Source organism: Mirounga leonina, unplaced genomic scaffold, assembly GCF_011800145.1.
Source record: "Mirounga leonina isolate KUSES-001 unplaced genomic scaffold, KU_Mleo_1.0 Mir_171, whole genome shotgun sequence".
NCBI lineage: Eukaryota > Metazoa > Chordata > Mammalia > Carnivora > Phocidae > Mirounga > Mirounga leonina.
Genome location: NW_023270436.1, coordinates 16,481,601 through 16,502,352, shown reverse-complemented (window position 1 = coordinate 16,502,352; position 20,752 = coordinate 16,481,601). Strand labels below are relative to the sequence as shown.

The following is a 20,752-nucleotide window of genomic DNA, read 5'->3' as shown; positions in this document are numbered from 1 at the left end:
TTTGTTCCAGCTCTCTGAAAAACGTTGATGGTATTTTGATGGGGATTGCATTAAATGTGTAGATTGCTCTAAGTAGCATAGACATTTTAACAATATTTGTTCTTCCGATCTGTGAGCGTGGAATGTTTTTCCATTTCTTTGTGTCTTCCTCAACTTCTTTCATAAGTGTTCTGTAGTTTTTGGAGTACAGATCCTTTACCTCTTTGGTTAGGTTTATTCCTAGGAATCTTACGGATTTTGATGTGCTTGTAAATGGGATCAACTCCTTAATTTCTCTTTCTTCTGTGTCATTGTTAGTGTATAGAAATGCAGCTGATTGAGAGTTTGACTTCTTTGCCAATTCGGATGCCTTTTATTTCTTTTTGTTGTCTGATTGCTGAGGCTAGTACTGTGTTGAACAACAGTGGTGAGAGTGGACATCCCTGTTGTGTTCCTGACTTTAGGTGAAAAGCTTTCAGTTTTTCCCCGTTGAGAGCTATATTCTCTGTGGGCTTTTCATATATGGCTTTTATGATACTGAGGTATGTTCCCTCTATCCCTGTGCTGTGAAGAGTTTGGTTTGGTTTTTTTTTTAAGATTTTATTTATTTCTTTGACAGAGAGAGACAAAGCGAGAGAGGGAACACAAGCAGGGGGAGTGGGAGAGGGAGAAGCAGGCTTCCCGCCAAGCAGGGAGCCAGATGTGGGACTCGATCCCAGGACCCTGGGATCATGACCTGAGCCGAAGGCAGATGCTTAACAACTGAGCCACGCAGGCGCCCCCACTGTGAAGAGTTTTAATCAAGAAAGGATGCTGTATTTTGTCAAATGCTTTTTCTGCATCAGTTGAGAGTATCATATGGTTCTTGTTCTTTCTTTTATTAATGTGGTTTATCATATTGATTGATTTGAGAATGTTGAACCACCCTTGCAGCCCAGGAATAAATCCCACTTGGTTGTGGTGAATAATCCTTTTAATGTACTATTCGATCCTATTGGCTAGTATCTTGGTAAGAATTTTTGCATCCATTTTCATCAGGGATATTGGTCTGTGATTCTCCTTTTTGGTGGGGTCTTTGTCTGGTTTTGGGATCAAGGTAATGCTGTCCTCACTGAAAGAGTTTCGTAGTTTTCCTTCCATTTCTAGTTTTTGAAATAGCTTCAGAAGAATAGGTATTAATTCCTTAAATGTTTGGTAGAATTCCCCTGCCTTCCCCCAACTTGTGCTCGTTCACTCTCTCAAATAAATAAAATCTTTTAAAAAAATAAATGAAAGGAATAGGAATAACAGGAAATTTAGTTTTTCATTATTGATAAACTTTGCAAAGTTCTGTAATTTAATGATACTTAGGCTTTGGGGCATTCAGGCCTACTTATTTTATTGTGTTTTTTTGTTTTGTTTTGTTTTTGTTTTTGTTTTTAGAAGAGGGGAGGGGCAGAGGGAAAGAGAATCTTAAGCCAGGTCCAAGCCCAGTGCAGAGCCCGATGCAGGGCTTGATCTCACAACCCTGAGATCATGACCTGAGATGAAATCAAGAGTAGGACGCTTAACCAACTGAGCCACTGAGGCGCCCCCAGGCTAATTTTATTTTATTTTTTTAATTTATTTTTAAAGATTTTATTTATTTATTTGAGCGAGAGAGCAGGAGTGGGAGGAGGGGCAGAGGAAGAGGGAGAGCAGACTCCCTGCTTAGCAGGGAGCCAGACGTGGGGCTCGATCCCAGGACCCTGAAATCATGACCTGAGCCAAAGGCAGACACTTAAACAATTGAGCCACTCAGGTGCCCCCAGGCTGACTAATTTTATTTTATTTTTTTAAAGATTTTATTTATTTATTTATTTGACAGAGATAGCGAGAGCAGGAACACAAGCAGGGGAGTGGGAGAGGGAGAAGCAGGCTTCCTGCTGAGCAGGGAGCCCGATGTGGGACTCGATCCCAAGACCCTGGGATCATGCCCTGAGCTGAAGGCAGACGCTTAACGATTGAGCCACCCAGGCGCCCTGGCTGACTAATTTTAGATTGACCCAGTTAACAGCCATTTTTGTTTGTTTAGTATTATTAGGATGCTTTCTTGCCTTAATAAAACATACTAATGCAATTTGACATTTAGTTAATTAAGGATTTGATAACACCTCTTACTCTTGTCCATCATTTACTGTTTTATTGATTTTAGATGTAGATGTTGTAAGAGAGGTGACCAACACAGCACATCTCCCCCTGATTAAAAAAACAAAACCAAAAAAACCTGCTGCCTGCTTGCATACTTCTCCATTTTATGTCAGCAGGACTAGATTTACTTACATCTACTCGAGTGTAATTTGATAGACACCACCAAAACTTACTTGTTTCTTCATTCTGAAGCAGTTGAGGGATGGATGGGCCATGTTTACAAATTTAATAACCTCCCACTGGATGTGGAAAATTATTCTCATGCTTGATGGTGAACACTTGGCTTTTCTGAGCTTTAGTTTCCTCGGTGAACACTTGGCTTTTCTGAGCTTTAGTTTCCTCTGCCCACCTCCCAGCTGGCTGCTGCATGTATGTATTGTCTCATTGAGCAAAGCAGTCAGTGAAGGGTAAATTGATAACTTCGACAGACCATGAGGCGCTCAATTTGCTCAGGCTCAGTTTTCTTGTTTGGGAAAGTACTGACTGTCACTGTGTTTTATTTTTTTCTGAGTGTTTTTTGTTGTTGTTTGTGGTGGGGTTTTGTTGTTATTTTGCAGTTTCAAATGTAGTTTTGTTTCCTCACCAGCTTTCATAATTAGTAGCTTTTCCGGTGCCATAAATATCTGAATTTTATCTAAAACAGTGTTTCTTTTAGGGCGCCTGGGTGGCTCAGGTCATGATCCTGGAGTCCCAGGATCGAGTCCCGCATGGGGCTCCCTGCTCAGCAGGGAGAAGCAGGAGGCTGCTTCTCCCTCTGACCCTCCCCCTTCTCATGTGCTGTCGCTCTCTCATTCTGTCTCTCAAATAAATAAATAAAATCTTTAAAAAAAATAAAACAGTGTTTCTTTTAAAGTATGGTCCTGGTACTAGCAGCATTTGCATCACCAGGGAACTTTTTAGAAATGTAGATTCTTGGCTCTGCCCCAGGTCTACTGAACCAGAAACTTGGGGAGTGAGGCCCAGTAGTCTGTGTTTTAACAAATCTACCAGGTGATTTTAATGCACCCTCAGGATTGAGAACTCTGATCTAGAAGATCCATGAATTTGCATCATTTGGGTCAAGCTCTGAAACTTTCTCTCCATGTGCTTTGATCTGCATATCTTCCTTCCTAACATTAGTCTTAAAAGGATACCCAAAGAATCAGGAAATAAGACAGTTTATGTTAACAGTTTTTTACTTTGCTAATATTGTGTATATTTTTAAAGTTCATGAAAATATTTTTTTGATGTTTGGTATCAGGTATTCTTGTGATGTCTTAATGAGTAAGTACAATTCCTTTGGGCAGATGAAAATGTCAGTGTATTTTATTTGTCTAACACAGAGGTTCTCTGTTTTTAGATGCAACATACTCCTGGAGAATTATAAATAAAAATCCTTACTATATACAGATATTTCCCTTGAGCTGTTCACCTGTTCTCTCAGGAGAATGTGATGAGCAGATATGGTGGTGATAAAGAATGTATTTTTAATAAAAAATGTCAAATTGGGGTGCCTGGGTGGCTCAGTCAGTTAGGTGTCTGCCTTTGGCTCAGGTCATGATCTCAGGGTCCTGGGATTGATCCTGGCATTGGGCTCCCTGCTGAGCAGGGAGTCTGCTTCTCCCTCTGCCCCTCACCCCACTCATGCACACTCTCTCTCAAATAAAATCTTAAAAAAAAAGAAAAAATGTCAAATTGACATGCCAATATGTATGGTAACAGACTAGGAGTTCCCTATATTGTGTGTCTTAGACCATTATCCAGAGATACAGCTATCACTTTTAATACCAAATAGCAAATGCCCATAGGTCCAGTTTACCTGGACACTGTGGGTTGCCCCACCAAACCCACGTGGGCATCACAGGATATTTTTAACTTTCCAGGAAACACAACGACATCTGTCAGACATCACACAAATTGCTAGTTTAAGGTAGTTCACAATTCAACATTAAATCACTGCATTCTTTTCGATAGGATGTCATATTTTTGTGAAGCTGGGATTTTGACCATTGCTGTAACCAAGCACGTTCTGTATTATGAAAATCAATGTGAAGCAGGAAATAAGGGAGGCAGTGTCCAATCTGACTCTAAGAAATCAGAAGTTGAGAAGTTGTGGAGTACCCAAAAGGTGCTAAGTTGTTAGGACATAAATACTTAGTGTGCTTGGAGCTAATGGAACTATTTGGCATTTCTTTTTTTTAAATTTTTTTTATTTTATTTTTTTTAAGATTTTATTTATTTATTTGACAGAGACAGAGATAGCGAGAGCAGGAACAAAAGCCGCGGGAGTGGGAGAGGGAGAAGCAGGCTTCCCCGCGAGGAGGGAGCCAGATGTGGGACTCGATCCCAGGACCCTGGGATCATGACCTGAGCCGAAGGCAGACACCTAACGACTGAGCCACCCAGGCGCCCTATTTGGCATTTCTTTTGGCCCAGTGGACAACATGAGAAAATGACCAAGGTTATAAGGGAACAGTGACTTGAAGAAGTGTGGGAACATCTGGTGTGGGTTAAATTTTTTTTGATAAATTGCAGTTAGGACTTCAGGTACGGTAAAAAGTTGTAGAAGAAAACGAGGAAGAAGGCCAGGGAATTGTAAACAGCAGAGTCAAGGAGAAGGCAGTATGTGGTAATGTGTATGGTCTTCAGCGCCATATACTCTGGTTTTGAGTCCTGGTTCTTTGGCTAATTATATGACTGTGGCTGAGAAGTTGACTTTTCTAGACCTGCCTTAGTATTCATAAAATAGGAATGATAACACCTCATAAGGTTTAAATGAGATACTCTAGGTTAAGTATGCTTTATAGAATTTAAAATCTCTAGACAGGTTGGGGCTAGGCTCAGTAATGGCCCCTCAAAGATGTCCACATTCTAATTCCTGTTACTGTAAATATGGTAAAAGAGACTTTGCAGATGTAATTAAGGATCTTGAGAGGGGGAAATTATCCTGGATTCTACAGGTGCGTCCTCAAAAGGAGGAGGCAGGAGATCCAAGTGAGTAGTAGGAGAGTTGATGGAAGCAAGAGGTGGGGGTGATGTGATTAAGGGGACATGAGCCACAGTACAGGAGGGCCTCTAGAAGCTGAAAAAGGCAAGGAAACTAATTTTCCCCTCAGAGCCTCCAGAAGGAACCAGCCCTGCCAACACCTTAATTTTTAGTCCCGTAAGACTCACTGCAGATTTATGACCTCCAGAATGTATAAAAGAATAAATTTGGGTTGTTTTAAGTCACTAAGTTTGTGGTAATTTGTTACAGGAACAACAGAAAATGAATACAGGGTATTACTTAAATTGAACAGGGGACAGTTTCCTTAAGAAACCATTAGACCAGGGGCGCCTGGGTGGCTCTGTCGTAAAGCGTCTCCTTCGGCTTGGGTCATGATCCCAGGGTACTGGGATCGAGTCCCGCATCAGGCTCCCTGCTCTGTGGGAAGCCTTTCTCCCTCTCCCACTCCCCCTGCTTGTGTTCCCTCTCTCGCTGTGTCTCTCTCTGTCAAATAAATAAAATCTTTAAAAAAAGAAAGAAACCATTAGACCAGTGTCAGAAGACTCATTTTTTTTTCCATAACATGAAGTCTGGAATAGCAGCACTTGGCTTTTTAGACTTCTCTACACTGTGGCATAAACTTCCACGGTGTGTACGTGTTGAGATTTCCTTTGGCCTTAACACTCAGATGGCTATAGAGACTAAGAAATTAGATTTGATAGGGATAGTGGGGAGGATTCCTAAACCTCTGGAACATCTAAAATAAGAGTGTTTCCAGAAAACTTAATGCAGTGGAAGGGGTTCCAGGAACTGAGCTTCCTTGGCAGGTTCTGGATCTGACCTTTACTGATAATCCATCATGATGAGTTTGGTGCAGCAAGTTACTTTAGAACAGTTTCTCCAAGCCTAATGTAGTTTAAGTTTACACACCGGAGGGTAGTATTTCAGAGCCTCTCTGAAGTGCAAAGTTGGGGTTTTCCATGGCCCAGTGATTGAGCTGAGGGAAGCATCTGACCAGTATCTGCTTGTATGTATCTGTTACACTGTTAAGAATGGTTATTTTTACTGAGTTTTTGTCAACATCTTTTCAATCTTCAGTTTTCAGATAAAATTTTTTCACCCTAGACTTACTGATTTATAAAGCAGCAGCTGTCATAAAGAAGTGGTAAGTCTTGAGGACATGAAAACTTTAGGGGCACGGTATGTGTGAGAAAATTTAGAGCCTATAACCCAGAGTTGTTTTCAGGAGTCTGAAGTAACTAGGATTTTCCTAGTCCCAAAAGGTATAGAACATATGTATTATTCGCTAGTCAAGCTATTTCACAGCTTAACTAGAAAGCCTAGTACAAGCCAGACATTTTCTTGGACATAGTCTCAGTGCCATATGGAAAAATCATACAGAATATGTTAGGCTGTGGTTTTTGAGCAATTTGGATTTTTTAAGTAAAATTCATAATTTTACTTGTATTTGCTATATATTGGTAATTTAACTGCCCCAAATCTTTTTTTTTTTTTTTTTAAGATCTATTTATTTATTTTAGATAGAGAGCATGCACACAAAGGGGAGGGGCATAGGGAGAGGGAAACTCAAGCAGACTCCCAGCTGAGCGGGGAGCCCAACGCAGGGCTTGATCCCACTACCCTGAGATCATGACCTGAGCCAAAATCAAGACTTGGACATTTAACTGACTAGGCCACCCAGGTGCAAACTGCCCCAGATCTTTTAAGCAGTTGCTAGTGTAAACAGATCAGTCATTTCAGCTGCCTCTGTGATGGCTCACTAATCCATTAGTAGCTACCTAAACAATAGCTCAGGAAACTGTCTTTGTAGAAGTTGGTACTAATTACATGAAATTATTTTTTACCTTAGAAGACTGATTTAGATGGTTTGATATACGGTAAAGCTTTTTAGAGTTGATGATCCCATCCCTGGTAACTTTGTTAGAGGGAAGAGAGTATGAGAGGTATATATGTTAAGTTTAGCTTTAGTTTTACTTTATTGACGTAAAAACATTCACACAGTAATCAATTTGTATTATGCCCTGGGCCCCAAAAGGTGGTTTTAAAAAAAATAGGATGTCATACAAATCATCTATAGCTTGCTCATTTTTTGGTTATCGGTGTTACTTATCATCTAGAGGTGATAAAGAGTAGTTTCTGCACCAATTTGTTTAGAATTTTTTCCTTATTGTTTGCTTACTTTATTATTTCCTTATACGTTAGATGTAATGAGATACGTTAAAAGAACAGTAATTTAAAGCACCTGTAAGAAATCTAGCCTTTCCCTTTCTAATCTCTTCTGGGTTTGTGTGACTTTGGAAATGAAACAATCAAAGTAGTTATGAAAACTATAAATTTGTCTTCCTTTAATCTTAAATATATAGATTAATTCCACAAGTCCATGTAAAATATGTTGGATGATTAAAGTAATATAGCAATTCTAATATTTGTTAAGGTAGCTTACTTGGTGGGGTAGGGGGACAAGTAAATTAGTTAAAATAAACTCTTGCCATTCTCTTAATGGTACCAATGTTCTCAGTCATTCAGACTGGACAAGAAATAGCAGTGCTGGTGTGCCACCTGCCTTGGGTCTTCCCATGTTGAAGGATTTTAATTTGAGGGCTTAGTTCTGTGAGAATGAGAATAATTATAGACCCACACACATCCTTGTAGTCCTCAGCTTCATTCCAGGGCTTTAGGATCTAATGGCTGTGGTTTGGCCTGTTTTCTCAGACCCCTTCCTTGAGATTTATATCCTGATCCTAGTATATTAGAAAATAGCCTTTGGAGAAAATGAGGTTAGACACTGCAAGTACAACTTTGTTTACAGTGCCAAGTAGAGCAGCCTTGAGTTTCTCTATCAAGGCCTTGCTAGTAATGTTCTTTTAGCAGATTCTGGCTGCTCTGTTCATCAAGAAGTGGTAAATAGTCTAGGTCTGAAGCTACTCTTGGACACATGTAACACCTTCTCATCCCACTCCAGTGTTCATGGACAAGACTAGTTTTAAGGTTTTTTTGTGGGTTTTTTTTTTTTCCTGTTTTTGGGATGGGGGGCATGCATAATGCCTTTTCCTTTCTGTCGCCAGACATTCAGCAGTCTATAAAAATCACTCACAGGGCGCCTGGGTGGCTCCGTTGGTTAAGTGTCTGCCTTTGGCTCAGGTCATGATCCCAGAGTCCTGGGATCAAGCCCCGCGTCGGACTCTCTCCTCAGCGAGGAGTCTGGCCTCTCCCTCTCCCTCTCCCCGTCCTCCTCTTTCTCTCTTTGAAATAAATAAATAAAATAAAAATTTTAAAAGATCACTCTCTACCAAACCAGAGCTTATCCCCTTTATCTCAGCAGTTAAAATGAACACAGTTCGTGTTTACTGTGGCAATTTAAAAGCAAGGGCACACACCCAAGGTGATTATGGTATGTAGTTACAGGAGAACAGGAAGACAGGTGCTCTGCTATGGAACATGAATTATGAATATCACTATTTTTTTTTATTAGATTAAAAGCCAGTTCACATGGCTACTTTAAAAAATAAACCTAATGGATATTTTCAGCTTCCTTGAGAGGCTAACTAAATTTGTCTTTCTCTCTTTTTTTCCTTTCTCTCTAGTTAGCATTGAAGTCAATGTTACATCTTCTTTTCTTTTGGTTTATTTTGTTTGTTGGGTCTCCTTTTCTCCTTTTTCGATCTGTTTGGTTCTGTGCATAGTGAAGCTTGAGGCTATTGGTGCAGGCGTTGAGTAACATAAAACTTCATTTATTTGTGTTTTTAAGTCAGAATCCTGTTTAACTTCTTCCTGAGCCTAAGGGGAAATCTTAGAAAAGTCCATTGAGATTTAAGTTTTAAACACACTGCTTAATTACTGTACAAGCTTAACCACAGAGTCTGCTGTCACAATATAAACACCCAGACAAGGGCCTGAAGGAAACCTCCAGACTTCACCCCTGGGTACTCCCTTGGGCTTTCTATTCCTGCCCTCTGGCAAACAAAAGTATGGAATCCATTCCAAGAGCTACTGTAGAACTGGCTTAGAAACTATAAATGGCTCAAATAATTGCTCAAAACTCTACTACTTCTATCCCGTTTTGCCAGTTTTCTCTTAAAAAAAAAAGTTATTTTTCTTGAAAACTTTGTGATTGTAGTCTTAAGACATTTTACTTAACTCGATGCCAAGTTTTAAAAACTCCCAATTTTTACTTAACTCAATGCCAAGTTTTAAAAACTCCCAATTTTAAGACTTGTTTCTCTTTTTAGTCTTAAGTAACATATACTAAATAAGCAAAAAACATCCCTGGCTCACTATTTTACTCTCCAGAGCCTTTATAGAATAAAACATGTTCAGGCTTTAAAATTCTAAAACAACTATTTTAAATTGAAATAGCAGCTATGTAAGTAAACCAGAGACTGTGGGTTGTTTCATCAGTTTAAAAGAGTAACATTTCATTGCCTTCAGTACAATTAAAAATCTATTTAGGGGCGCCTGGGTGGCTCAGTCGTTAAGTGTCTGCCTTCGGCTCAGGTCATGATCCCAGGGTCCTGGGATCGAGTCCCGCATCGGGCTCCCTGCTCCGCGGGAAGCCTGCTTCTCCCTCTCCCACTCCCCCTGCTTGTATCCCCTCTCTTGCTGTGTCTCTCTCTGTCAAATAAATAAAATCTTTAAAAAAAAAATCTATTTGAAGAGCTCAGTGTATATCTTCAATAAAATCAAGTGACATGCTGAACAAATGTGCCATACCATGTATGTGTTTGAAATGAATTTGTGAAAAGAGAAAATTATTTTGTCAGTCCTCTCAGAGTGTCCCTACTTTTCAGTCATTTGAAATATTTACTGTGCTCTAGTTATGTCAGGCACTGTTCTAGGTGCTAGCGGTTTAGTAGAACAAGGTATCAAGCCCCTGCTCTAGTGCAGCTTACCTTCTAGGTAGGGAGCAGTAAACAAGGAAAATACCAATAATGAATTCTAAGTAGAGAATTAGTATAGAATGATACAGTGATTGGGATGACTGAAATTGGGTAGGCAGGAAATAGCTGTCTGAGAAGGTGACATTTAAGCTGATGTCTGAATAGTAAGAGCCAGCTATGCAAAGATCAGAGGAAACATATTCTAAGCAGAAGGATTAGTCCTAAAGTAGAAATGAGTTGCTTATTCAAAACCAGAAAAGTGGTCAGTGAGGCTGAATCATAGTGTTTGTATTGGTAAGGCATGGGGTGTGGGGCACTGGGGTGGGGTGATTCAGGAAAAAGAGTAAGATTGTGGTCAGATAGGAGCCACATCCAGGAGCTTGGATTTTATCCCGTGGTGGATGCCATTGGAGGATTTTAAACACAGGCACGACAATGCTGTTTAGACATGAATTGGTTGTGTGTGTTGGGGAAAGGAGAATGGAAGTAAGACCGACCAGTTAAGAGACTGTTGCAGTGGTTCAGGATAGAGATGGTGTTGAGTTGAACCAGAATGCTTACAATGGAGATAGAGGTGGAAGGATTTGGGGATATGTTTTGGGGGTATGATTGATTTTCTTGTGTTGTAGATTTTAACTTGAGTACCCGGGTGTGTGGTGCCTTTACTGATGTGGTAAAAACTGGGGAAGAGAAGCTTTCTGAGAAAAGCCAAGAGTTTCTGTTTTGTCCATTTTAAGGTTTTTTGTTTGTTTTGTTTTGTTTTGTTTTATTTTTAAAGATTTTATTCATTTGGGGGCGCCTGGGTGGCTCAGTTGTTAAGTGCCTGCCTTCAGCTCAGGTCATGATCCCAGAGTCCTGGGATTGAGCCCCGCATCGGGCTCCCTGCTCTGTGGGAAGCCTGCTTCTCGCTCTCCCACCCCCCCACTTGTGTTCCCTCTCTCAGTGTGTCTCTCTCTGTCAAATAAATAAATAAATAAAATCTTTAAAAAAAAAGATTCTATTCATTTGAGAGAGAAACAGAGAAATCATGAGTGGGGGGAGGGGCAGAGGGAAAGGGACAAGCAGACTCCCCGCTGAATGCGGCGGGATCCCACCACCCTGAATTCATGACCTGAGTGGAAGTCAGTTGCTTAACCGACTGAGCCACCCAGGCACCCCTGTCCATTTTTTTTTTTTAAAGATTTTATTTATTTATTTGACAGAGAGAGACACAGCAAGAGAGGGAACACAAGCAGGGGGAGTGGGAGAGGGAGAAGCAGGCTTCCCGTGGAGCAGGGAGCCCGATGCGGGACTTGATCCCAGGACCCCGGGATTATGACCTGAGCCAAAGGCAGATGCTTAATGACTGAGCCACCCAGGTGCCCCGCCCCTTGTCCATTTTAGTTTAAGATACCTATTATTAGATAGCCAACCGGAGCTCTTAAGTTAACAACTGAATAAATGACTCTGGAGTTCCAGGGAGAGGGACAAACTGAGAGGTATTAAGCAGTAGAGAGCAGGTAAATACCTGCCAAATACCATTGGACTTGGAAGATCACGGAGGAAATTGTGGAGATTGAGAAGAAGAGAACTAGTACCCTGGGACCCCAGGAGAAAGCCAGCAAAAGTGACTGAGGAGGAACAACCACTGAGGTGGGGGGAAACCAGTGGATTGTAGCATCAGAGAAACCGAAAGTTGAAAGTTTCAAGAAGGAGGGATAGGAACTGCCAAACACTCCTGAGGGGTCAAAATAAATAAGAACTACAGGGATGTTGGCTTTGAGAGCCATTCATGATCTTAATGAGAACATTCTCAGTGGAGTTGATATGAATGAATGGTCAAGGAGAGAATAGAAGCAAGGAAGGAGACAGTTATTGACAACTCTTAGATTACGAAAGATTATGTCAAGAATAGGTAGAACAGGTAATGATGTTTTGTAAGAGAGAACTGGGATAACAGACATACTTTTTTCCTAATGCAAATCTACAGAAATGTCACTATGTGATTTATATATATATCTCCCCTGTGGACCCAGACATGTATTAGTAGAACTGTAATCCATCACTGTATGAATGCTACTGAATGCGGCATAGGCTGTGTTGAGAACCTTACTTACTAGTTTGAGGATGTAATTCAAAATATTTGGAGTTAGAAATAGCACAAAGTTGATTGCTGTGTGTGTGTGCGCCCGCGCCCTCCTCCAGCTTCCAAATCACTGGTCAGCAGGTCTTTCTGTGTTAAAAAACAAAAACCTTCTTGGTGTTTTTTTCCCATTAACTGAATATTTGTTAGAACTCTCTCTTCAGCACTGTATTTTCCCCTTTCACTATTTTTGAAAAATAATTTGTTCAGGAACATTTTTATAGGAACATTTTATAAACTATTGGCAACGTTCCTCTCTCCCTTCCCCCACCATCTGTAGCTTCTTGGTGTGTATTTTAATGTTCTGCCGCTATCTTAGCTTAAGGAACAAGAGTTTCTGATATTTGTTTGTACATGTCTGTAACTTTGTAGTGCCTGTTGGCATTATTACTTGTATCTGTCAGCTAGACCATTGGGATTTTTATGACTGCTTTCACTCTTCATACTCTACCTAAAATGTGTCAACTTCCTATCTGTGAGTCTGACCCATCATTTCAAAAATTGAGCCCTTCTGTTCTTTTTGTCCTCACAGTTGGTAGCTGTGCTTTATTTTCTATCTGTACTGTGATAGTCCAGCAGAAGAGACATAGACAGTCTGTTGGTGATCAGAATTAATTGAGCCTGCAGATCCTTAGATTTACTATTTCATATCGTAAGATAGTATTGGGGCATGATAGAAGCTTAGTACATAAAATAGTTATTAAGTCATATTGTGTCTTAAATGCCTAATAGTACTGGTGCACATTTAAATGTACAAACCAATAGTTCTGTGATTCAGGCTATTGATTAGTAGTGAAAGCAGAAAGGTATATGTATAAGGTGTATGTGTGTGTATATATATACATATATATATTTTTTAAGATTTTATTTATTTGAGAGAGAGTGAGCACGAGTGAGAGAGCACAAGCAGGGGGAGCAGCAGAGGGAGAGGGAGAAGCAGACTCCCACTGAGCAGGGAGCCTGATGTGGGGCTCAGTCTCAGGACCCTGAAATCGTGACCTGAGCCAAAGGCAGCCACTTAACCAACTGAACCACCCAGGCACCCGGTGAAAGCAGAAAGGTATATTATGTTGATGCTTATTTTGCTTTGAAGAAAGAAGTTGTATTGCTGGGTAGTCAAATACTGAGACTCTCTGACTAAAGGACAATTCGGTTATCACTCCCTGTCTGACCTTTCACTTTTCAGACTCAGAATAGATTTGGACAACAAGGGGTACTTGTTTTGTAACATTGGGCTAATTGTATAAAGCAGAGACTGGGACTTGCCCAATTAACACATTTTGTTTCATATTCCAGAACTTCTGACTTATACAGTCAAGTAATTTAACCTAATTCACATGAATGAGCAAGCTGAGGCGGTGTCTCTTTTTACTCTTTTAAGGAAAGTATGTAACTTGGCTTTTTCTTATCCTTTTACAAGATGAAGGTCTCAGGAATCTGTAATAATGAAAAACTGAGTTGGAGGAAGGAGACACCCCAGCATATAAGTAGTCTGTTCTTTTCACTTAAAAGTGCATAGCAAAGAAAATCAATGAATAATAAAGATTTGAACAGTTCACAGCTTTTATTGTTTCTTTTTTAATACCAGTTTTATTGAGATATAATTCACATACTGTAAAATTCATCCTTTCCTATCCAATTCTGTTTTTAGTTGCGCAGCCATCATCATCTCATTTTCATTCCCCCCATGAGAGATCCATGTGTACTGGCTGTCACTTTCCATTCCCTTATCCCCCTACCCCAACCCTAAGCAGCCACTAACCTGCTTTTTATTGATTCACCTCTTCTGATGTGTCATAAGTCGACTCCTACAATATGTGGCCTGTGTGTCTGACTTTTCTCACTTAACATGATGTTTTCAAGGTTCATCCATGTTGTAGCATGTATCAGTGCTTCATTTCTTTTTATGACCCCAAAGAGTCCTTTGCTTGATTAGACCACAGTTTGTTTATCCATTCCTCAGTGGTGAACACTGAATTGTTTCCAGTTTTGAGTTACTATGAATAATGCTGATATAGGAGCATCTATGTATATGTTTGTGTGTGTGAACATGTGTTCTCAGTTCTCTTGAGTATGTACCAAAGAATGGAATTGCTCCATTTTACAGTCTATCTTATTGTTTCTTTTTTTTTTTTTTAAGATTTTATTTATTTATTTGAGAGAGAGAGAATGAGAGAGAGCACATGAGAGGGGGGAGGGTCAGAGGGAGAAGCAGACTCCCTGCCGAGCAGGGAGCCCGATGTGGGACTCGATCCAGGGACTCCAGGATCATGACCTGAGCCGAAGGCAGTCGCTTAACCAACTGAGCCACCCAGGCGCCCTATCTTATTGTTTCTTAAATAACAATTGTTATTTAAATAACAATTCTTTCTTAAATAACAATCGTTGTTGAATGGAATGTGTTAGATGTACTTATATACTGAAAAAATAATTTAGCCACAGAGCTAGGCATATTATTATGCTATTTTCCACCTTTGGTTATTTAAAGATAAAGACTCCTACATTTAAGATGAGTTGAGGAAAAGTTCATTGGGGTTTTTTGAGTCTGCCTTTCTTGGAATGATGGCTATGCACTTTGGTAATACGTCTAATTCTAATTTCACATTTGCTCCCTGATTACTCTAAAATTTTTATCAGTTGAAATGTTTGGCATAAGTAGTTATGAGGCTTCTGTAGTGCAGTGACTGAAAAGTCCAGGTAGTGCTGGCTTCAGACAAGACTTGTCCTTCCACTCTAAGATAGAATTCTCTGATGGCTTTAACAGAAGTCCCTGTTGAATATTATGTCCCTGATTGATCTGCCTTGGGTTGTGTGCTCTTCTTTGGTCAGGATTTGGGATAAGCTAGAGCTGGGAATGAGTACATTCCAAGTTAGGGTTCTGTTAGGAAAAGAAGGGTGTATGCTTGAGATGTATCCAGCAAGGGTCCATCGCACAGTCACACCTCTCTATCTGTAGAGCTGATAAGGAAAAAATAAATTCATATCTAACTGCACTTGAGCCTGTACCTGATAACCTACTGAATTCAGGAAGCCCAACTTTCCTCAAGAGACCAACTTCCCTTTTCTTTTTCTAGCCTTTCCTGCAGATACTTGATGTCTGAGCCTTTTTTTTCCTGAGTATTTGTTTTGGTAAAGTATTTTATAGCTATGTTAAACAAAAATGGTTCCTCTCTTTTAAATGGTAAGTGTGGGCTGTATTCATAAATCACTGTGTCTGAGTTTTAATACTAAAGAGACACCTGTCTTGGTGAAGAATGTTTTATTTTTGCTCAGTGATAGTCTTGCTTAATACAGGGATTGGGTTTTTAGTGACCAGTGCAACTTGAATTTTATCTGAAGCAGCATCCCTATATGACTCTTCCAGCTCATTCTATTTTTTTAAAGATTTTTAAAAATCTATTCATTTGAGAGAGATGCAGAGACAGAGCACCAGCAGGGGGGAGAGGCAGAGGGAGAAGCAGACTCCCCGCTGAGCTGGGAGCCCATTATGGGACTCAGTCCCAGGACCTGGAGATCATGACCTGAGCCGAAAGCAGATGCTTTACCATCTGAGCCACCCAGGCGCCCCTAGCTCATTCTAATAAGTAACAGGGCAAGGCAGTAAATAGGGTGGCTTAAATATTCTCTTCTGGGCATCAGTGAGAAGAATGCAGATAAGCATTCTGTGTATCATATAAATTTTACTCAGTTTAGTAAATTTCCTTGTATAGCTTTTTTCTTTCTTTTTTTCTTTTTTTGGCTGCTGCATAACCCCAAAACCTCAGTGAATTACAACCAACAACATTAGTTTTATTCATATGGGTTTTTGAGTTGGTACAGTTCCTCTGATATAGGCTTTGCTCATCTAGGCCAGGCTGAACTTTAAACCTCTGGCCAGGCTCAGGTCTATTTCATAATTTTTTGTTCTGGGGCCTGGGCTGAGAGGCAGTGGCTATCTGGGTACGTAGCTACATGTTCTTGTTATATAGGATCACAGGAGTAGAAGAAAAAAGGTGAGTAGAAACGTGCAGTGTCTCTTAAGGCTGTATCTGGGAATTGGCACACTGATACTTCCAGTTTTTGTTTTTTTTTAAGATTTTATTTATTTAACAGAGACACAGCGAGAGAGGGAACACAAGCAGGGGGAGTGGGAGAGGGAGAAGCAGGCTTCCCGCTGAGCAGGGAGCCTGATGCGGGGCTCGATCCCAGGACCCTGAGATCATGACCTGAGCCGAAGGCAGACGCTTAACGACTGAGCCACCGAGGTGCCCCTACTTCCTCCCAGTTTTATTAGCCAAAGTAAATTATATGGCCAAGCCCAAAATTAATGAGACCAGGAAATAACACTGCGCCTACAGTGGGAGGCATTGTAAAGTCACACAGCAGGGAACATGGGTGTATAATTCTAACCAGGAATTAAGTATTGGGTATGATAATCTGCTTAGCTATAGGTATTATCCTAGAAATAAAGGTGCATGAAACTGCCTGACAAAAGCAGACTTCTTAGATTGAGTAAATTAGGATTATGTAAGAGTATAATTGGGTACATTTTAATCTGATTAAAACCATAAATGTTCAAACTAAAATTAATGATATTTTATTTACTGCTACCTCTGAGAAAGCAACCCTGGTTGGTACTATGTTCAACTCCTCATCTCAGTGTCTGAAGACATTTGCTAAATTGCTTAGTGATTTTTTTTTTTTAAAGATTTTATTTATTTGACAGAGAGAGACAGCGAGAGAGGGAACACAAGCAGGGGGAGTGGGAGAGGGAGAAGCAGGCTTCCCATGGAGCGGGGCTCGATCCCAGGACCCTGGGACCATGACCTGAGCCAAAGGCAGACACTCAACGACTGAGCCACCCAGGCGCCCCTTGCTTAGTGATTCTTAATACCGTCCTCTTATGTTAATTGTAAAAAGGGCTGAAATCCTTGTTTGTGGTCAGTCTTAAATTATTAACCAACTCTTATTCCCATTCTTTCTCTAGAATTTAGCAGACTACTAATTAGTCAATTTATACATCAGCTGTGGCAGGGATAGCGTAACAGCTAGAATATAGAATTAGTGAAAAGGTGAGGCATCTAAAATTCCATTTAGAAACATCCAAGTCATCTAAGGAACATTTCAGGAACATTGTATGCACCATAGAAAGAATTGTAGGTTTGTTTTCTCTGTTTTGAAAGTTTCCAGTGCTGGTAGAAAAGTGATTTTGTAGACTTCGAGGAATCTAGGTTTTAATGGGTAGGATGGTGTTTTCCCTACTCACTTATATATGGAACTCTTTAACAAGAAAAGGATATTTTCAAAACTAAGATTTCATGGGGGTACTTTTTGGAAAACACTGTTGTAGGTTGTATTTATTAGGATTAGATTTAACTATATGTGATAAAAAATCAAGATAATAGTGGCTCATATGGGAAAGAACTGTAGAAAACAAAATTCTTTTGTGTTTTGAAATGTAGTTAAATATATATTTGGACTTAAAAAGAGCTCGGATTTTAATGTAATGTGTTTCAGCTAATAGACTGTGGATTTAAAATGGGTCATTATTATTATTATTATTATTATTTTTTTAAGATTTTATTTATTTGACAGAGAGACACACAGCGAGAGAGGGAACACAAGCAGAGGGAGTGGGAGAGGGAGAAGCAGGCTTCCCGCAGAGCAGGGAGCCTGATGCGGGACTCGATCCCAGGACTCTGGGATCATGACCTGAGTCGAAGGCAGACGCTTAACGGCTGAGCCACCCAGGCGCCCCTAAAATGGATCATTATTGGGGCACCTGGGTGGCTCAGTTGGCTAGGCATCTACCTTTGGCTCAGGTCAGGATACAAGGGTCCTGGGATTGAGCCCCTAGTTGTCTGTTCTCAGTAGGGGAGTCTGCTTCTCTTTCTCCCTCTGCCCCAACCCCCACTTGTGTTCACTCTCTCCCGCGTGCTCTCTCTCAAATAAATAAAATCTTTAAAATGAACCATTATTTTTGTACCACTAAGGAAAAAAATGCTGTCAGTTGTAAAATAGTACTCCAATTTCAGAGATGTTAAAATATGGGAAAAGGGTGCCTGTGACAGTGTTAACCTCTTTTATGTCTGGTTTTGTCTCTTCCCATTTCTAACTAGCTGTTGAAGGAATAATTATTGCATGCACCTGAGAAGTGTTCGGTCAGATGCAAATGAAATTAGGCAAAAATAATGCACCATACTAATAATAGTACTTGTTAGCATCAGTTATATACCCAGTTACTGTTTTCTTATAAAACTAAGCTAATAAGTTACATTAAAATAATACTACTCTGTGTTAATTATCTCTTGCTATGTAATAGGCTACTTAAGCAAATATTTTTAATTGACATTTTTATTGAGATAATTGTGGATTCACATGCAGTTATAAAAAAAATAATGCAGAGAAATCCCACGTATCCTTTGCCCATTTTCTCCCAGTGGTAAGTTTTGCAAAACTGTAGTGTAGTATCAATCCACTGATCTTATTCAGATTTCCCCAGTTTTACTTGCATGTGTGTGTGTGTATGTTAGGTCTGAACAGTTTTAACACTTGTGTATGTTTGTACATCCACCACCAGAGTCAAGGTACTGAACAGGACTAACATTGAAAGTACCCTTCATAGTGCTCTTTTGTAACCATACCCACCTCCCTCTCAGTGCTGACACGCCCCCCTCACTCCCATCGCTAACCCCTGGTAACCACTCTCTGCCATTTCTAAATTTTGTCTTTTCAAAATATTTGCTCATGATTCTGTGGATTTGCCTTTGGAGCAGGGATGGTTTGTCTTTGCTCCACATGGTATCTGCTGGACTCTACTAGCACTGGAGAATCCAAGATGGTCTCGGTCACATGCCTGCAGTCTTGATACTGGCTTTCAGTTTGGGTGTCTAAGCGCTCCTTCTCATGGCCTCTCTCATGTAGCCTCCTCTCCTACGGGCCCTCTTTCCACATGGCCCCTTATTTCTAGCAGTAGAGCCGGGACTTCCTTACATGTGAGCTCAGGGCTCTAAGAAACCAAAAATTGGAAGCTGCAAGGTCTCTCCCAACCTAAGTCCAGAACTGGCACAACCTCACTTCTATAAAAAGCCAGTTGGTTGGAGCAATCACAAGGATAGCCCAGGTTCAAGGGGAGGGGAAGTAGATGCCGCCTCTTGGTGGGAGGAGCACCAGGTGTGTGCAGGAATTGTTGGTGGCCAGCTTTGCAGTCTGTCATTTTGAAACGAAATTAGTTTGAATTCCATAAAAAGTACAAAGAGTATAAGATTCGTAGTTTTCGGCTGTTAATGCCTGTTTCAAATAGAACAGTTCCTTTGCAAGGCAAGTTGCCAGAGTTCAAGTTATCGACCAAATCTAAGGATTCCCAAGGGGCCTGTGGAATTTACAGAACAAGTGGTTGCTTGATGTGGCTGTTAAATGTTAGGAATGGTTCACCTCTCTTTTATTTTCCCAGGCTAGCTATTTTCTTGTGATCTTAAAATAGCAGGGGCTTGTATACATACTTCCAAATTTCTATAATGCTAACTTTGAGAGACCATACAGATTTTCTTCTTTTTATTAAACTTTTTAGGTAAGGTATAAAGGCTTTTTTTTTTAAAGATATTTTGAGTTAATAGAAAAGATCTTTTAATACGGAATAAAGTTGTAGAAGGAGACACTCATTTCATCTAAGAATTTGGAACCAGAAGAGCATTTTCTCAAGGTTTTTTTGGACTGTGAAATGTTACTGTGAGAGCATTCGTTTTGCTGTGAGACTGGCAGTAGAGCGGGTCAAGGGTTAGGTCCTGGACTTCATTGGAAGAATCATTGTTTATCTGTTACACTGTAAGGAATAAGTGTTTGTAGAATTTCTAGAATGACAGATAAGTAAAGAGCTGTTGCCCAGTGAGGGCCACGTGCTTAGAGAGCCTTTAGTGAATCATGAGGACGTATAGTTGTGGTTTCAAATATAGAAATGAATTTTTCGACTCTGAGTTGTAGAACAGTGTGTTATTTGGTTGAGAGTTTCCTTCCTGACTTCTTTTGAGTGATAACTGACTTCACAGACATTTACCATACACTCTCTGTTGGGACACTTTGTTAGACATCATTAAAGGAAGGTTAGAACAGGGCAAATAAGATGCACACAAATAGCTGATATATAATACCATGGTGATAACATAGAAGTTCAAAACAAGTAGAGAACATGACCGGCAACAAGTTAAGCTGCCTGAACCTTGGTTTTCATTTTCACCCCTGTGAAACAAATGTGGACTGGCTCTCTTCCAGTATTGTAAAATATAGTAATTCTGAAATGTCTGCTTTAATGATTAGTTAGTGATTTATCCTTTCTTTTTTTAAAAAAGATTTTATTTATCTAGAGAGAGAGAGCATGTGCGCATGAATGAACAGGGGGAGGGGCAGGAGAGGGAGAGAGAAAATCCCAAGCTGACTCTGCACTGAGCACAGAGCCTGACGCTGGGCCTGATCCTGCTACAGCTGAAACCAAGAGTCAGCCGCTCAGCTCAACTGAGCTACCCAGGCATCCCAGTTTATACTTTTTTATAAGATGTATCAGATTCCATGTGATGTCCTGAAAGATTTATTGCTGCATATTTTTGGCATGTTTTACCCACTGTGTGTATACAGTTATGGACACTT

The 20,752-nt window shown here is 40.2% G+C and overlaps 1 protein-coding gene across 1 annotated transcript in view; it reads left to right on the top strand.

The window, feature by feature from the left end:
- SPPL3 (signal peptide peptidase like 3) overlaps positions 1-20,752 on the top strand; it is a 134,882-nt gene that overhangs the window by 40,270 nt on the left and 73,860 nt on the right. The window lies entirely within an intron of this gene.